This window comes from Bacillus rossius, chromosome 6 (genome assembly GCF_032445375.1).
Source record: "Bacillus rossius redtenbacheri isolate Brsri chromosome 6, Brsri_v3, whole genome shotgun sequence".
NCBI lineage: Eukaryota > Metazoa > Arthropoda > Insecta > Phasmatodea > Bacillidae > Bacillus > Bacillus rossius.
The window spans coordinates 40252667-40266557 of record NC_086334.1 but is presented as its reverse complement, the minus strand read 5'-3'; positions in this window follow the sequence as shown (position 1 = coordinate 40266557).

Sequence of the window (13891 nt, the reverse complement as noted above, 5' to 3'; positions counted from 1 at the left end):
AAAAAAATATGTGAATGTAATAGTGGTATGTAAATGGGCATACTAGATCAGGGTTCAGGGTGTGGAGCCGAGAGCCGATCCACATCTCTGACGTCACATCCATCTCTGACGTCACGGCGGCCATCTTGGCCAAGCGTAACGTGACAATGTGCGTAACGTGACACTTTTTCGTGCGTGCAGCCGGCGTAACGGGACACAGCGTAACGGGACAAGTAGATCACGGCGGCCATTTTGGATTCGCCATCTTGGATCCGCCATCTTGGATGACGTCATTGTGTGTTCTCGAAAATTCCGGTGATGTGTTTCCCGCCATTTTGAATGATGACGTTACCGTTGCAATTTTCGTTACGGCCGCCATCTTTAACTTTTTTATTTATTATCCGATTTTAATGAAAAAAATTCCAAAATTCATCAAAAAATTAACTTATTCGAATTCTGATTGATTATATCGATCACCGTCCTCGGTTCGAACCCGACGAGTGCAAAAAAAATTAAAAATGGCGACCGATCCTTCCCTCACAGTGGACGCAGGCAGACTGACTCCCACCACTTTTTTTCAAAGCATATATATCGTCAGCTGGTGTGACGACATGTCCGCCATCTTGTCTTCGTCCGCTGGAGATCACCATCTTGTTTTCGTCCGCTAGAGTGTGCTGATACCATGTTAGTATAATTATCTAGTCACCACACCATTGACCTTGACCTTGAAATTTGACCTTGACCTTGAAATTTGACCTTGACCTTGAAATTTGACCTTGAAATTTGACCTTGACCTTGAAATTTGACCTTGACCTTGAAATTTGACCTTGACCTTGAAATTTGACTTGGTCCTTGTCGACCATCAAGGATCCGACATTTTATGTTCAGTACATGCTACCAGGAGATACCACCTGCTGGAGTACGCCATCTTGTGTGTGTACTTGTATTATAGAGTACATTTCCATCTGGATAATTTTATTCTAACCCGCTACAGTGCAGTAATCATTTATTACGGAGGTGCCCCCCGCCATCTTGAAATTCGGCCGCCATCTTGAAATCATGTAATAATGTAGCTAGAAAAGCGGGAAAAAATCCAAAATTCATTAAATAAATCACTCATTAACTTACAGATTGATACGATCGATTCCTGTCCTCGGTTCGATACCCGATCGATGCAATAATGTTTAATTTTATGTAAAAAGAAATAATAATTTCAATAAACCATGTTAAACTTTCGAAAAGAGACTCTTAATTCTCTACGACCACCATCCTATCAGACATCAAGACCACCATATTGGAAATGCGTAATATTAATGCTAGAGATCCGGGAAAAAGTTCAGAAATCATTAAATAAATTTCCGATCAATATACTGATTAATTAGATCGACTAAGGTCCTTGGTACGATCTAGGATGATGCAAAAAAATTAAATATAACATCAATTTAACATAATAGTAACAGGTTCGAGGAATTAAACACCGCAAGTTCTTTCACAAACATAATATTTATTACATAATTTCTATTCTACTACAGGATCACTTAGGAAAGCCAGCAATCTTATAATCATTTAGTTCCGCAGCGATGTGAAATGACTAATTCTTAGCTCCAATCGGTTTATACTAGACAGAGTCCAGCCAGAACCTTTACAGACATAGTCCACCTCTTCTTGACAGAGTTTCTAGATACCGTTTTTAACAGTTTGCTTCACATCGTTAGAACTGTAAATTACTGCAGCCGATGTCTTGAATGCACACTTCTTCACTTTCTCATCGAACGGATATGGCTTTCCATATATACAGTCCAACCACAAGTTATATTTCAAAGGTCCGTTTGTTGCTACATCATCAGTAAGCTGATTGATTATCTTCTGTCTGATATCGTCAAGAAAATTACAAATGTCCTTCGACTCACCAAACATATTTAGATAATAGTAGTCTTTCAACGTTCCACGAAATGCAGACTGCGCCAAGTAGAAGCCATTATCGTTCACTTGTAATGCTCCGAACACAGTCTTAGGTTTAGTTCCATGTTCAGACGTCATAACAATCGGTTGCTGGGCATCTGTTTTTTTTTGTTGTACGCTTTCGTGTCTCCAATCTAAAGCGACGAGTCGAAATGTCGGCAGGTAGTTCAGCAGTAGGAGCACAGACTCCACCTTTACATTTTTTCGCATGATGTCGCAAACTGTCAATTCGAGTAAACCATTTAAGGCACTCATCACATCGAAACTTCATGCGAGAAGGATTCTTCGTGCATTTGCTCCGCTCATGTCTTCGTGCATCATGGGAAAATGTGAACGACGTATCACAGTAGCTGCAAGGATACCATGGTGATGAAGACGATCCTTTCAGACCCGATCCAGATACAGGCGTTGCAACAGTAGTACCATTTCCAGGCATTCTCTTATGCACATCGATGCATCGTTGTTGCGCCGAAACCTTTACTTTCTACCGCACAGCAGGACCTTTGCATGCCTTCATGTGCGTTTTCATATTATCTTTTCTGGCAAACTGCTTATGACATTTCTCACAAACAAACATTTTACGATATAGGTTCTTGGCACATTCGCTCCTCTCGTGTCGCCGAGCATTGCTGTTGTTTGAGAAAATCTTGTCGCAGTAACAGCACCGATGTTCGCTAGTTGTCAAATCAGCATCCATTGAAGTCTCCATCGAGGTCGTATCGTCGATCGTCGTGGTTTCCTGCACATCCAGCTCAGTAGTCATTAAGCTATCTTCTGCTGGTGGTATCACATCTGTTGAAATCTCCTCCAATGTTGACGTCGTCGTCGTTGCCTACGGGATCTGCTCCACCATTGTCGTCGCTGTCGTCAAGGTTCCCGTAGACGATGGTACAACGTCCATCGAGTTCGGCGTTAAAGTCGGTAAAGATGCCATCGAGTTCTCAAGAACAGGTTATTACGCGACTTATGCACCAGATGAAATAATCTAGGTGATCCTTACACCGTCGACGACAGTAACAAACTGAGCGACCTGCTGTCTAGGACTCGCTTATATACATGCACCGGATGGAATAATACGCAAGTCAAATCAAGAACCATTTACTATAATACTAGAGTCAAAACAACATTAAAAATAGAAGGACCATCAACGAAAAGGCAGCACATTTGGAAGCACTGACAACGAAAAGGCAGCACATTTGGAAGCACCGACAACGAAAATGCAGCACATTTGGAAGCACCGACAACGAAAAGGCAGCACCGACAACGAAAAGGCAGCACATTTGGAAGCACCGACAAAGAAAAGGCAGCACCGCCAACGAAAAGGAAGCACATTTGGAAGCACCGACAAAGAAAAGGCAGCACCGCCAACGAAAAGGCAGCACCGCCAAAGAAAAGACAGCACATTTGGAAGCACCGACAACGAAAAGGCAGCACCGCCAACGAAAAGGCAGCACATTTGGAAGTACCGTCAACGAAAAGGAAGGACCATCAACGAAAAGGCCGCACCGCCAACGAAAAGGAAGCACATTTGGAAGCACTGACAGAGAAAAGGCAGTACCGTCAACGAAAAGGAAGCACATTTGGAAGCACCGACAAAGAAAAGGCAGCACCGCCAACGAAAAGGAAGCACATTTGGAAGCACCGACAACGAAAAGGCAGCACCATCGACGAAAAGGAAGCACATTAATTTGCCATTGACTCCAATATTCATTGGCTCCATCAGTCATTGACACCTACAGTCTTTTGGTTCCAAAAGTCTTTTGGCTCCAAATATATTAGGCTAGAATTCTTCGAGTCTAAGAGACTATGAGACCACATGGCTACGAGTCTAAAATGATCTAGCTGGTTACGAGTTATACATGGCTTGCGAGGCTACAGAGCTACGAAGTTTCTAGTACACAGGTTTACATGACTGCGAGGATACAGGACTACAAGTCTGCAAGAGTACTTGACTACGAAGGTACTCGTCTACATGACTCCAGTTACCGCATCTGTCTTCGACAGAATTTTCTCTTTTGCTCCAACTGCTCCATCAGCATTATGTTATAAGATTACAAGACCTCTTGCTTACGTAGCTTCAAGTCTACGAGCCTCCAATGCATCATGACTACGAGACTACGAGCCATGAGGTCTCATAGTCTCTTAGACTCGAAGAATTCTAGCCTAATATATTTGGAGCCAAAAGACTTTTGGAACCAAAAGACTGTAGGTGTCAATGACTGATGGAGCCAATGAATATTGGAGTCAATGGCAAATTAATGTGCTTCCTTTTCGTCGATGGTGCTGCCTTTTCGTTGTCGGTGCTTCCAAATGTGCTTCCTTTTCGTTGGCGGTGCTGCCTTTTCTTTGTCGGTGCTTCCAAATGTGCTTCCTTTTCGTTGACGGTGCTGCCTTTTCTCTGTCAGTGCTTCCAAATGTGCTTCCTTTTCGTTGGCGGTGCGGCCTTTTCGTTGATGGTGCTTCCTTTTCGTTGACGGTGCTTCCAAATGTGCTGCCTTTTCGTTGGCGGTGCTGCCTTTTCGTTGTCGGTGCTTCCAAATGTGCTGTCTTTTCTTTGGCGGTGCTGCCTTTTCGTTGGCGGTGCTGCCTTTTCTTTGTCGGTGCTTCCAAATGTGCTTCCTTTTCGTTGGCGGTGCTGCCTTTTCTTTGTCGGTGCTTCCAAATGTGCTGCCTTTTCGTTGTCGGTGCTGCCTTTTCGTTGTCGGTGCTTCCAAATGTGCTGCATTTTCGTTGTCGGTGCTTCCAAATGTGCTGCCTTTTCGTTGTCGGTGCTTCCAAATGTGCTGCCTTTTCGTTGATGGTCCTTCTATTTTTAATGTTATTTTGACTCTAGTATTATAGTAAATGGTTCTTGATTTGACTTGCGTATTATTCCATCCGGTGCATGTATATAAGCGAGTCCTAGACAGCAGGTCGCTCAGTTTGTTACTGTCGTCGACGGTGTAAGGATCACCTAGATTATTTCATCTGGTGCATAAGTCGCGTAATAACCTGTTCTTGAGAACTCGATGGCATCTTTACCGACTTTAACGCCGAACTCGATGGACGTTGTACCATCGTCTACGGGAACCTTGACGACAGCGACGACAATGGTGGAGCAGATCCCGTAGGCAACGACGACGACGTCAACATTGGAGGAGATTTCAACAGATGTGATACCACCAGCAGAAGATAGCTTAATGACTACTGAGCTGGATGTGCAGGAAACCACGACGATCGACGATACGACCTCGATGGAGACTTCAATGGATGCTGATTTGACAACTAGCGAACATCGGTGCTGTTACTGCGACAAGATTTTCTCAAACAACAGCAATGCTCGGCGACACGAGAGGAGCGAATGTGCCAAGAACCTATATCGTAAAATGTTTGTTTGTGAGAAATGTCATAAGCAGTTTGCCAGAAAAGATAATATGAAAACGCACATGAAGGCATGCAAAGGTCCTGCTGTGCGGTAGAAAGTAAAGGTTTCGGCGCAACAACGATGCATCGATGTGCATAAGAGAATGCCTGGAAATGGTACTACTGTTGCAACGCCTGTATCTGGATCGGGTCTGAAAGGATCGTCTTCATCACCATGGTATCCTTGCAGCTACTGTGATACGTCGTTCACATTTTCCCATGATGCACGAAGACATGAGCGGAGCAAATGCACGAAGAATCCTTCTCGCATGAAGTTTCGATGTGATGAGTGCCTTAAATGGTTTACTCGAATTGACAGTTTGCGACATCATGCGAAAAAATGTAAAGGTGGAGTCTGTGCTCCTACTGCTGAACTACCTGCCGACATTTCGACTCGTCGCTTTAGATTGGAGACACGAAAGCGTACAACAAAAAAAACAGATGCCCAGCAACCGATTGTTATGACGTCTGAACATGGAACTAAACCTAAGACTGTGTTCGGAGCATTACAAGTGAACGATAATGGCTTCTACTTGGCGCAGTCTGCATTTCGTGGAACGTTGAAAGACTACTATTATCTAAATATGTTTGGTGAGTCGAAGGACATTTGTAATTTTCTTGACGATATCAGACAGAAGATAATCAATCAGCTTACTGATGATGTAGCAACAAACGGACCTTTGAAATATAACTTGTGGTTGGACTGTATATATGGAAAGCCATATCCGTTCGATGAGAAAGTGAAGAAGTGTGCATTCAAGACATCGGCTGCAGTAATTTACAGTTCTAACGATGTGAAGCAAACTGTTAAAAACGGTATCTAGAAACTCTGTCAAGAAGAGGTGGACTATGTCTGTAAAGGTTCTGGCTGGACTCTGTCTAGTATAAACCGATTGGAGCTAAGAATTAGTCATTTCACATCGCTGCGGAACTAAATGATTATAAGATTGCTGGCTTTCCTAAGTGATCCTGTAGTAGAATAGAAATTATGTAATAAATATTATGTTTGTGAAAGAACTTGCGGTGTTTAATTCCTCGAACCTGTTACTATTATGTTAAATTGATGTTATATTTAATTTTTTTGAATAATCCTAGATCGTACCAAGGACCTTAGTCGATCTAATTAATTAGTATATTGATCGGAAATTTATTTAATGATTTCTGAACTTTTTCCCGGATCTCTAGCATTAATATTACGCATTTCCAATATGGTGGTCTTGATGTCTGATAGGATGGTGGTCGTAGAGAATTAAGAGTCTCTTTTCGAAAGTTTAACATGGTTTATTGAAATTATTATTTCTTTTTACATAAAATTAAACATTATTGCATCGATCGGGTATCGAACCGAGGACAGGAATCGATCGTATCAATCTGTAAGTTAATGAGTGATTTATTTAATGAATTTTGGATTTTTTCCCGCTTTTCTAGCTACATTATTACATGATTTCAAGATGGCGGCCGAATTTCAAGATGGCGGGGGGCACCTCCGTAATAAATGATTACTGCACTGTAGCGGGTTAGAATAAAATTATCCAGATGGAAATGTACTCTATAATACAAGTACACACACAAGATGGCGTACTCCAGCAGGTGGTATCTCCTGGTAGCATGTACTGAACATAAAATGTCGGATCCTTGATGGTCGACAAGGACCAAGTCAAATTTCAAGGTCAAGGTCAAATTTCAAGGTCAAGGTCAAATTTCAAGGTCAAGGTCAAATTTCAAGGTCAAATTTCAAGGTCAAGGTCAAATTTCAAGGTCAAGGTCAAATTTCAAGGTCAAGGTCAATGGTGTGGTGACTAGATAATTATACTAACATGGTATCAGCACACTCTAGCGGACGAAAACAAGATGGTGATCTCCAGCGGACGAAGACAAGATGGCGGACATGTCGTCACACCAGCTGACGATATATATGCTTTGAAAAAAAGTGGTGGGAGTCAGTCTGCCTGCGTCCACTGTGAGGGAAGGATCGGTCGCCATTTTTAATTTTTTTTGCACTCGTCGGGTTCGAACCGAGGACGGTGATCGATATAATCAATCAGAATTCGAATAAGTTAATTTTTTGATGAATTTTGGAATTTTTTTCATTAAAATCGGATAATAAATAAAAAAGTTAAAGATGGCGGCCGTAACGAAAATTGCAACGGTAACGTCATCATTCAAAATGGCGGAAAACACATCACCGGAATTTTCGAGAAATCACAATGTCATCCAAGATGGCGGATCCAAGATGGCGAATCCAAAATGGCCGCCGTGATCTACTTGTCCCGTTACGCTGTGTCCCGTTACGCCGGCTGCACGCACGAAAAAGTGTCACGTTACGCACATTGTCACGTTACGCTTGGCCAAGATGGCCGCCGTGACGTCAGAGATGGATGTGACGTCAGAGATGTGGATCGGCTCTCGGCTCCACACCCTGAACCCTGATCTAGTATGCCCATTTACATACTACTTGTAATTATTCAGTTATAATTTTTTTTTACGTTTTCATTTATTTTTGTTTGTCTTGAAACAGTAACCCTAATCATTTAATTACATTTTTTTCTAAACTAACTACATACAGCTCTGGTTTTATAGTCCTATCGAGGGAGGTAGATTCCAGGCCCCAGGTTTCTCTTCTTCAGTTTCATGTGAATAGTGTCCAAATAGCAAATTTGAGCCAATGGAGTACAAAAACTTTTTTTTTTCCTTGAACTCTGCCCCGGGCTACAGAATGTCTGTGGGCGACCCTGACTTAACCTTTAAAATTGTTTAATTTTTTTGTAACGTTGCATGAATGTAAAACGTATTTTGGAAACATTCCTAAAAAAAGGCGTTGGATGTTATTAAGCTATAATATTGTATACAAATTTAACATACAAATATGGTACATTTCGTATGCGTTTGGCTTAGGCCGGCTTTATAAACTACGCAAGAAACTTAACAAAGCAAGAAGCACAAAACGCAAGAAGTTGAATAATGATGTTTTTATATAATACTGGTTTATGAACTACGCAATACACACAAACACAACACCAGCATCGCATTTTTAGTAAAATGCATATGAAATATACCATAGTTAAATGCAGGTTATCTTTCCTTTTTTTTTTTTAAGTAATAAGGCTGGGTTTATAAACTATACTCAAGGAACGCAACGACGCAATAACGCAACATAAATAGTTACTTACTTTAACCATGCGAAAGTTTCAAAAGTGGAAAAGTCATGTATATACTTAATTAAAACAACATCGTGTCTTTATAAGTTGATGCCGTCTGCGTCTTTAAGGTTATCGAAATACTGCACTTCAAACATGGAAGTTAGAAACTGCAAGCCACAACGCAAGAAGTTGAAACTTGGACGATGCTGATGTTGTGTTTATGCATATTGCGTAGTTTATAAACCAGTAAATTATTTGAAAGCGTTGTTATTGAACTTTTTGCGTCTTGGGCTTTTTGCGTCTTGCGCTTTTTGCGTCATTGCGTTTTTTTTTACTTTGTTTATAAAGCCTGACTAAGTAAAACGCATACGAAATGTACCATATTTAGGAAATTAAATTTCCCAGACAATGTTATAGCTTAATAAAATGCAATGCATGTTTAGGAATGTTACCAAAAAAACGTTTTACATTTAGGTATATGTAAGTTAGACGTTGTAGTTTGAAAACTCGTTTATGACGTCCCATTTGTCGAGGAAGTGTGTCACACGACTACTGACCCCACTTTACAAAAGATTTCCCGTAAGTCAAGTTACCATTTATTTTGTAAAGAATGTATCCCTGTCAATTGCTTATGCCATTGCTGTAGATAAGTCTACGATTTTGTACGTGTTTTAATAAGTCACATTTTCACCAACAATAGTATCTCTTCAGCTTGTTTATGGACACCTCATAATATTTTTTTTGTGTGTTTCTGGAAATTTCGAATAATGTTTGTTCAATGATCGATAATCGTTTTAATATGTGTGCTCTTTGATACTTTAATGCAACATTTTCCCCAGATGGAAAAACTAAATATAAAGTGAAGAAATTTTTCTCTTTGGCTCTTTCAGAGGAACAAGTGAACTCACTGTTGTTAATTCAAGATATGTTTAAGCTAGCCCAAAGTATAAAAAAAATTAAAAAACTTTTTCAATATATATGTGCCCATGATTCAAAGAACTCATGTTAATAAGTATTCACAAGTACCTATAAGTTACTAAACAATCTTTATTTAGCTTGGAAATGAGAATATAACCGTGTCAAGTGAAATTAAGTCATTGAAACTGAAAAATGTGTAGTCTGAAATATCCGAAAAATTTAACATTTTAAATTAAAATTTAATTTATTGATAGCTCAAAGCCTGAGTAAATAACAATTGATCCAGTGGTTTATTTTTCGTTTACAATGTATTACAGCCGTTATTATTTTGTAACTATACCATACGGGTATTATCCCATACGAGAACAGTTGATAGATCCAATAAATTACGGTTCGGAATTTTAAAAAAAATCAAAAAGTGTCTTAGTTGTCGAGTTATCGGCATTTTTTCAAACGATTTTAAATCCCCACTCCGTACCAAATAACCCTACGATTGATGACATTGCCATTTAAAATGAAACATGCTATACTTCTGGGAAAAAAAATATATATTTGGAAGACCTACGCGGCAAAAACTTTAATCAGGTAAATTTGAATAGTCATGTTGTAGTAAAATTGCTAACTTAGCAAGTTTTGAAAAGATGACTAATTAAATAAAATAACTTGCTAACTTAACAAAGGTTTTTTTTTGTTTTTTTTACTGTTTGAGTAGTCAGTTACCCGTTTAAAAACTTGCCGCAAAAGTCAGGCAAAGAATTTTTTTTTTCCCCAAAAAGTATTGCGTTTGATTTTATTTTTAGTTATCAATAGTTGGGTTACTTATGATTGTGTAGAAAATAAAATTACAGTGGCTAATAATTTTTTGCAAAAAAAAGGGTGGGGGGGGGGGGGTAGGTGGTTAAGAACTTTTGAAAAAATGTCTATCTCGAAAACTAAGACATATTTTGATTTTTTTTTTTTTTAATTCAGAACCGTAATATTTACCGGCCTGTCAACTATTCTCGGCTTTACATAATTTTATACCTAATTCGTATGCCTGTTATTACAGGATCCGCGAATTGATTCTTAAGAAAAAGGTTATAAATCAATGTTTAAATGAATTGAAGAACAGATAAAAATTAGATAGGAAAAAATAAACAACCTATGTTTTTAAGTACATTACGGCCGTAATGGTTCAGTACTGCTTTGAATTGGACATATAAGTACGGTTTTTTTTCAGTAAATTAATAAAAATTTGGATATTCACATTCAGTAATTAAAAAAAAAAGTAACTATACATTCATTGCAAATACACATAAATTGTGTAAAGTAGCTGTAAAATTTTCAGAGTACTGATATTATAGCGAACATGCATTCTTTATGTTAAGGAAAGTATGTATTTTATATTAAAATTGGAGTGATATTTTTCTCACCCCGCTTGACGAAGGTTGATATATGTATATATATGTGGTCCTGGAGCGAGCCTCTATGAGTAACTTACGTGCAATTATTTTCATCGAGTATTGTGAGTGTGTGTACTATGTGAGTGTAAATATGTGAAAAAAAAGGACTATAAAACAATAAACATTGCATTTGTTTCGTCTCCAAATAAATTAAACGTCATAGACGTCTGAATACGGACTTGAAGTGTATAGCTGAAACGTAGCCACAAGTTCTTCGCCAAAGAGCGCGAACATTCGAGGAAGAAATCTCTGGGAAGAAGCTGGTGTCCGAACACTGTCGCCTTTCTTCGTATTCGACATGCTGCAACCGTTTCAGAGTTGCTCAACACCAAAGAACCACATGAGAAACTACTTTTTTTTTTATTCCGCCAAATTACTACATCGACTCTGTTGGCTGTCAGTCAGATCCCGGAGCAGCTATGTGCGTTCGAACGTGTTCATCTTGCTGCAAGACTACGTTCAGAAAGTGTCATGTCTGACTACATACTTTTCGTGTCTGTCAAACCTGATATTCCGTATTATGTAATAAGTGCTAATTTCAACGTTCCTATCATTTCACATCATATTGATTCAAAGATTGAGTTGTCTCGATAAATATTAGCTTACGCAAATGCATCCAACAGTACGCAGAAAGTGTAATTTTTACTTTGATTATTCACGTGAGGAAAAACTTTTGACTAGGATCACTTTTTTGCCATTAAAATAATTTATGTAAAAATAATTAATATAATTTATCCAGAAAACCCTTTAAAAACTGTTGTCAGTTTTTCTTATTTTGATAACGTCCTCATGCATTTAGTTTATGTAATTTTGTTTTGTTTTGTAATCACAACAAAGATGTTTCAAAAATGTATGTTTCAATTGATCCAGTGTCTTTTTTATTTATAAGCGTATGTTCAATTCTTAATTCGCTGACTCTTACTAGTTAAAGGAGATTGTGTTAAACGTATAATTCTCGAGAGAGACAACATTCATTTGTTGAAGTAAATTACAATCGGGCGAACGCAAAATATAATTCTTAAAAAACTTCAAAGTGGTTAAAATAATTATTGAACACACAGTTGCCTGTATGTTGCTACAAAAATTATTGTACATTTTAAACACATCAACGAGAGACATACAAAATGAATGCTGTAGACCATTGTTCTTCTTAACCTGGGGGTTAAAATACTTGATTGTTTAGGTAAACCATTAGTTTTATACATTGCACAGGAATTTAATGTACAGTTTTAGATGTTAAATAAGTAGATTCTCAAGAAAATATTTTGTCTACTTGTTTCTAAAGAAATTCTTTGTTTGTTACTATTTTTTAGTGTTGGATAAATCGTTTCCTGCATCTGAGATTTTATGGTTAGAATAATTATTCTTGCTATAGGCTACAACAGAATATTGTAAGTTTCAGATAATATTTTAGTACATATATCAGGATTGCCGTATAATTTAATGTTGCGTACTAGCTACAGAATATCACTTTCTCATTGAAACTAGGGCACTGAATTACCACGAGATGATGCAGGTCCAACAAAGCTTGCGCCATAGCACGTGTTTCTGACAGTCAGATTGGCCCTTTTGATTTTTACTGCGCAAGTTGTTTGCCAACTGTTCTCAACAACTCAATATTCAATCTGCGTTTTCTATCAACGCACTATTTACTTTTAATTTACTAGTTGTAATAAAAAAAATCTGCGAATGTGCACTGACTACGTTGTTAATACAAACTTTCTTTGAAACGAAATTACCTTTACTACTAAGTTATTGTCTTCTAGCTTTCAAAATCAAATATGGGTTAGTATAATCAAGTCCAAAAAGCATCTTAATGGTGCAATGGCATGGGTTGGAAAATGGTTTATTTTTATCTTTAACATTTAGGTAAATAATTTTTACAATATATTAAAATAAGTTTCAGTCGAAGGCCACCTAACTTCAAAATGTGTTCGTCGTGAATATTGTTTCATTGAGGCAGAAAAATAATATACTTCCATAAAAGTTTAGTAAAATATTTTTTTTACAAACAACGAACTACGAATATTTAAGATGTTATATATATATATATAAAAACAAATTTTAAACTTGTACTTTTTACTTCATCCTTAACTAACGTAGACTCAAGAACGAAACCAATTTAGTTTGCAGTAGACAATAGTGACAGTTAGCTTGATAAGGCAAGTGTGAAGATGAAAGAAATGGCAACGATAATACTTCAATATAAGTGATAATTCAATAATATTGGTTTGTTTGGTAATGAACTTTGTTCGATAATATTATCTGTAATGGTAAGTTTAATATGTGTTTACAGTATATTTTATAAAATGAGAGAAATGACAAACAAAGTGTATTTTAATCAAAACCTAAAATCCTGAGTAAGTATTTGCAATGTGTGCTATTCATTCAGTATTGTAGAGGATATATTAAAGTTGCAGATCTGGTTTGTATTGTATAACTTTCATATAAAACTTGTCCTACTGTTTAAGTCATTAATTACAAGCGTACACGAGCATTACCGCTATGCTGAGATACTAAGGCCAATGCTAGCCCCGAACTGCGAAACAAAAGATGCTTAACCAATTCGACAATTGAATACTGGTACCAACAGTTCAACGCATTAGATGCTCTGCTGTTGTAAGAAGTATCTGAAATGCTTGGAGTAATGAAGTGTCGTAAATGAAACTGCAGTGCATTATGTACATTCAAATTAAAATAATTTTTATAACAGATCTTGCATTTGTTTATTTGGAGGCCTACTACTTAAGCATTCAAATTGTAATGTTAATTGCTGTGTACTTAATGTGTATCATCGGAAAAAATATTGTACTACTTATATTATTAGAACTGTATGTGTAATATCAATGTGAGAAATGCGGTGATAAATACATGATATGGTGAAGTATCACCTTTTATTATTTAAAACGGAATTAAAAATCTGTCTTTTTTTTATTACTGCTGTAAGGATTTCTGAATTCCCTATCCTAGCCCCAAACATACAAGATATAGGGGAGAGTCTTACAGTACCGACCACCTTAAGTTTTTTAACGGTTATTTAGGTTGTGT